We start from the raw sequence: 6,172 nt of genomic DNA on the forward strand, positions 1-6,172 counted from the left end.
CCTCTGGTGCCCAGCCAGCAGATATCTTGGTGTGCGTCCAGGACTTTCACACCAAAGATGAGATCCTTAACAAAGCGCGACAGCTAGGCCCCATCACATATGGCGACCACTCACCTACGCTCTTTCAGGACCTAGCCGCCATCACCCTAGAAAAACGCAGGTCGTTCAGGCCGGTCACTGCTGAACGAAGGCGCCTTGGTATCACATATAGTTGGGGACACCCGTTCCGCCTAGTGTTTAAATGGGACAATAAAGTGCACCAGCTGCGGTCCCTCACTGATGCTTGCCAGTTGTTGGGCATTGAGGAACCCGAGTCAGAGGGAGGCTCACAATCTAGGAACGGCCCGGAGACTGGCTCTACTAGCCGATGGCGGCAGCAGAGACGGCGGCGCAGTCCTCGTCGCCCACCCCAGGAGGAGATCCAAGAAGGTCAGAGAGCGGCAGTTGAGACGGCGGCAGTGGAGCTGGCAGCAACGGATAACGGCTGACGGAGGGAACCGGGGGCCCGGGACCCCTCGGGCTGGACATGGATTGCCTCGGCGGTCAACGGCGGGAGGGAACTCGATTGAGCCGGACACATTCCCCTGCTTTTTCCACTCATCTGTGAAAGATGAGGGACAGTATCGTACTTTTGTGGCACTATGTTTTGTGGTTCTCAATTTGGGAGTGGAGGGGAGAGGGGGGGAGGGAGCAAGGGGGTTTGAAAGAGGGTGGAGTAGGGGTAGTTTATTATCGTGGGTTGGCGAGGAAGGGGTTCCAGGTCCAGGGAGTACTACAGAGTTGGGTCGTTCGATATCCTGGGTTGCTGGTGTCTGATCACGGCGGGATATGGCTCAACGTGATGGGGGAGCCAGATTGGCGCGAGGCTGGGTGCACTGAAGGCCGACATGAGAACACAGAGTGGGCGGTACGGACGATGACTTATGGCCTCCACTGAAGTACGCATCCTCTCGCTAAATGTGCGGGGTCTCAACAACCCTATCAAACGAAGGGCGGTACTGTCCTGCCTTGAGCACACACAGGCGGACATCTGTCTCCTCCAGGAGACGCACTTATTACAGAAAGACTGCATGAGAATGAAGGCTCACAACTTTCCGCACCAGTTCTTCTCATCCACACCTCATAAGAAAGCTGGGGTTGCAATATTGGTTGCGAGGAAGTTCAGGGGGAAGGTTCTGAGACAGGGAGCTGAGATAAAGGGAAGACTCTTATCATACCACTTTTCCTTGGGGGGCTCAGATTTCACGCTTTGCTCCGTCTATGCTCCTAACGAGGGACAAGAAAAATTCTTTCATGATGCGCTTAACATGTTGGCGGCTTCTGCAGACAGACATGTCCTAATGGGGGGTGACCTTAACCTGGTGTTTGACACCACTTTAGATAGGTCAGCGCAGCGCTCTACACAGGCCGGGTCTCTGTCAGAAGGGAGGCTAGCGAGACTGCGGGAGCTGGGTATGGTGGATCTCTGGCGCAGCTTCCATCCTGGCATCAGGGCGTACTCATATTTTTCAAGCGCGCATCGCACTTATGGCAATACGAAAGAGCAATGGTCCGAGTTCATATGCAACTCATGTACTGTATATAAACTGTGTCATATAGATCTGACACTCACCACATAATCATTTATCAATAATACATTCACATTGAAACAATAAATCATTTTTTGAGAATTTTTGAAAATTTTTCTTACTATGCATTTATTGGTGCATAGTCGGTATTGACGCAATAATATTATTTGCGAAGTGTTGACTTATATCATGTACTGTGAAACACACAGAGGTACTTTAAATGCAATTATATAAGCATTACATTTCAGAGTGCTCTCAATAGAAAGGGAAGGGAAAGTGTGAGGGTTGTGAGGGACCGGGTAAAGGTGGTGTGACTGGTTTAGAACATCACGTTAAAATCCAAAACGCCTTTACAATCAGCATATCCAAGGTTCCAACATTGCATCAAACATAGGTTAAAACAATCAATTTCTTTGTATCCTATGGTGTGCTGGAGTGTCGTAGTCTACGTTTCGACCCCCGAAGTACGCTAGAAGGGTGATTGCTGCCTCATGTTGGGGTCTTCATCAGGACAATGTGGAATGAGAGCCTATAAAAATAATGTGTAGGCCATGAATTACCTTATATTGAGTGGTGAGAAAACTAAGTTATGTAAGTGTTAATAAAGGGAAATTACATACATTAAAAGACGGTAGACATCTGCGCCGTCTATAGGTGGGCCGAGTCGGGCTCCAAGAGAGTCTGTGAGAAAGTAATGATAAAGAATTGGGATTCAGTCACTAGCTAGAACAGGCTGCTAGTTGCAAAGTGCTTGTGGTGAAAGGGGAACTTACTTTGAGACTGTTCCTTACACGTGTTTTCAGGCATAAGTCCTGCTGTTAACAATCCTTGCACGCGCTGTGAGGGAAAATAAGGGATAGTAAAGAACCACCGCGTGATTAACTGACTGTGGTTAAGTTATGACTCATGTTAGGGATTGAAGTCACTGTCCGTAAAATCAGAGTATATATTTTAACATTGCGTTATATAATATACTGTCCGTGAGAACAGCGAGTATATACTTTTAACATTGCGCTGTGAGGTTATATATCCATCATTCTAAATGGTATTGTCAACCTCTAGGTGCATAATCGGTCGTCAAAGACGCGGGAGCACAGGAATGACAGACCGGAAACATCGGTTAATAATCCCAGTAGCGTAGAGGGTTCAGAAAAGGTGGCGCTACGGAGTCATTAGCGGGGAATGAAGGGCTTAGGCAGATGTACTTACTTAGACGCTGTGCCTGTGATCCGACCGCTGGGGTTCAGGTTAGAGACTAAGGAGCTCGCGGTGCAGCCGCTGGATACTAGTCTGGCATGGGGGCTCGTCTCAAGTGGGCCAATCATCGATGAGGGATGGGTGCCTGACTCGCCTCACGCGTCGAGCGTGGGATAGGGAGTATCGTCAAGGGCCGAGTTGTTAGTAAATTCCAAGGGGTGTGTATAAAGAGCCTTTGCCCTAAGGTTGTCAAAGAGACCGTGTGGGAAGCGTTGAATGGAACAGTTTTGCAAGCATAATAGCATACGTTTTTACCAGTGGAGAAATACGATAGCATGCGTTTGAATCAACAACCTGCCTTCTGATTATGAATACGTTATACAATGTTAGTCTTCGCAAGGCCAAACATGTGATAAGCTCTAGTAATTGTCACTCTATAGAGAGTAGGTGGGAGCATGATATTGGAGGCTGTACAATTAAACTGCTACGTTTCTACAAATGGAAAAACACGATAGCATGCGTTTACATAAATCAACAGCCTGCCTTCTGATTATGAATAGGTCATACAATGTTAATAAACACGGGGCCAAATATGTGATCTACTCTTGTAATTGTGACTCTATAGAACATAGATGGGAGCATGATATTACCTCATTGTCCATAGAGGCTGTACAGTAAAAATGCTACTCAAAGTGTTTTTTCAAAATGATGTGCACCTTCATTTCGGGTTTAGGCAGAGTTGGCGTCCATTAGGTCGCATAGTAGCATATGTTTTTACAAATATAAAAGGCATACTAACATACGTTTATACAAATTGGCTTCATGCATACTGGTTGTTGATGAATCATACAATAATGTAATCTCCCCGAGGTTGTGGGCCACTTCAAATGCACAACATGTAAAGCCTGTCCCACATGCTGGGAAACCAAACAGCTGGTATACAATGATCTGAATATAGACCTCAAATCTTTTACAAATTGCAATACAAGTGGAGTCATCTACGCCATTCTGTGCCCGTGCAATCTGATGTATGTCGGACAAACATAGCAGAAAATAAAAAATCGGATTTTCCAGCACTGCAGTAGAATCCGTATTCATAATCAGAAGGCAGGTTGTTGATTCAAACGCATGCTATCGTATTTCTCCACTGGTAAAAACGTATGCTATTATGCTTGCAAAACTGTTCCATTCAACGCTTCCCACACGGTCTCTTTGACAACCTTAGGGCAAAGGCTCTTTATACACACCCCTTGGAATTTACTAACAACTCGGCCCTTGACGATACTCCCTATCCCACGCTCGACGCGTGAGGCGAGTCAGGCACCCATCCCTCATCGATGATTGGCCCACTTGAGACGAGCCCCCATGCCAGACTAGTATCCAGCGGCTGCACCGCGAGCTCCTTAGTCTCTAACCTGAACCCCAGCGGTCGGATCACAGGCACAGCGTCAAAGTAAGTACATCTGCCTAAGCCCTTCATTCCCCGCTAATGACTCCGTAGCGCCACCTTTTCTGAACCCTCTACGCTACTGGGATTATTAACCGATGTTTCCGGTCTGTCATTCCTGTGCTCCCGCGTCTTTGACGACCGATTATGCACCTAGAGGTTGACAATACCATTTAGAATGATGGATATATAACCTCACAGCGCAATGTTAAAAGTATATACTCGCTGTTCTCACGGACAGTATATTATATAACGCAATGTTAAAATATATACTCTGATTTTACGGACAGTGACTTCAATCCCTAACATGAGTCATAACTTAACCACAGTCAGTTAATCACGCGGTGGTTCTTTACTATCCCTTATTTTCCCTCACAGCGCGTGCAAGGATTGTTAACAGCAGGACTTATGCCTGAAAACACGTGTAAGGAACAGTCTCAAAGTAAGTTCCCCTTTCACCACAAACACTTTGCAACTAGCAGCCTGTTCTAGCTAGTGACTGAATCCCAATTCTTTATCATTACTTTCTCACAGACTCTCTTGGAGCCCGACTCGGCCCACCTATAGACGGCGCAGATGTCTACCGTCTTTTAATGTATGTAATTTCCCTTTATTAACACTTACATAACTTAGTTTTCTCACCACTCAATATAAGGTAATTCATGGCCTACACATTATTTTTATAGGCTCTCATTCCACATTGTCCTGATGAAGACCCCAACATGAGGCAGCAATCACCCTTCTAGCGTACTTCGGGGGTCGAAACGTAGACTACGCCACTCCAGCACACCATAGGATACAAAGAAATTGATTGTTTTAACCTATGTTTGATGCAATGTTGGAACCTTGGATATGCTGATTGTAAAGGCGTTTTGGATTTTAACGTGATGTTCTAAACCAGTCACACCACCTTTACCCGGTCCCTCACAACCCTCACACTTTCCCTTCCCTTTCTATTGAGAGCACTCTGAAATGTAATGCTTATATAATTGCATTTAAAGTACCTCTGTGTGTTTCACAGTACATGATATAAGTCAACACTTCGCAAATAATATTATTGCGTCAATACCGACTATGCACCAATAAATGCATAGTAAGAAAAATTTTCAAAAATTCTCAAAAAATGATTTATTGTTTCAATGTGAATGTATTATTGATAAATAATTATGTGGTGAGTGTCAGATCTATATGACACAGTTTATATACAGTACATGAGTTGCATATGAACTCGGACCATTGCTCTTTCGTATTGACATTTGGACCCCGGTCCTAGAGTTCTCAGGGTCTACCCCTTTACTACTCCTATTCGCACTTATGGCAGGCTGGACTACTTCTTGACCTCCTCCTCCTTGCAAGCGCTGACATCCACAGTAGAGATAGGTGTAGCTTCCCTCTCGGACCATGCTCCCCTGCTGGCGACTTTCCTTCTCCCTCCAACCCAGCGGCCCTCACGGTGCTGGCGCCTCAGAGACACGCTGTTGCACCGCAGGGAAGTCCCGGAGAAAATAATAGGCGCGATACGAGATTACCTGCTACACAACAACACTACAGACACCTCCCCGACAACACACTGGGCGGCGCTAAAAGCGGTCCTAAGAGGTGAATTTATAGCCTTATCCGCAGCGGAGAATAGGGCGTGGGCGGAGAAAAGGGACGAACTGACACAAAAAGTCAGGGAACTGGAGGGCATGCACCAACGGACTTGCGCCCCGAGGAACTGGAGGCAATTGACCCTGGCTCGAAAACAGTTGAGCGCACTGGACCAGGATAGGGCGGAATTCGCGGCGCTAAGGGTGCGCCAAATGTACTACACGGGGGGGACCGATGCGGGCGCCTCCTGGGGCGAGCACTCAGGGAGAGGCACCAGCGTCTGGCGGTGAAGGAAATCAGAACACCGGGCGGACGCCTAGTTACAGAAGACAGGGAGATCGCGACCGCCTTCAGTGATTTTTACACCTCG

This window comes from Lissotriton vulgaris, chromosome 6 (genome assembly GCF_964263255.1).
Source record: "Lissotriton vulgaris chromosome 6, aLisVul1.2, whole genome shotgun sequence".
Lineage (NCBI taxonomy): Eukaryota > Metazoa > Chordata > Amphibia > Caudata > Salamandridae > Lissotriton > Lissotriton vulgaris.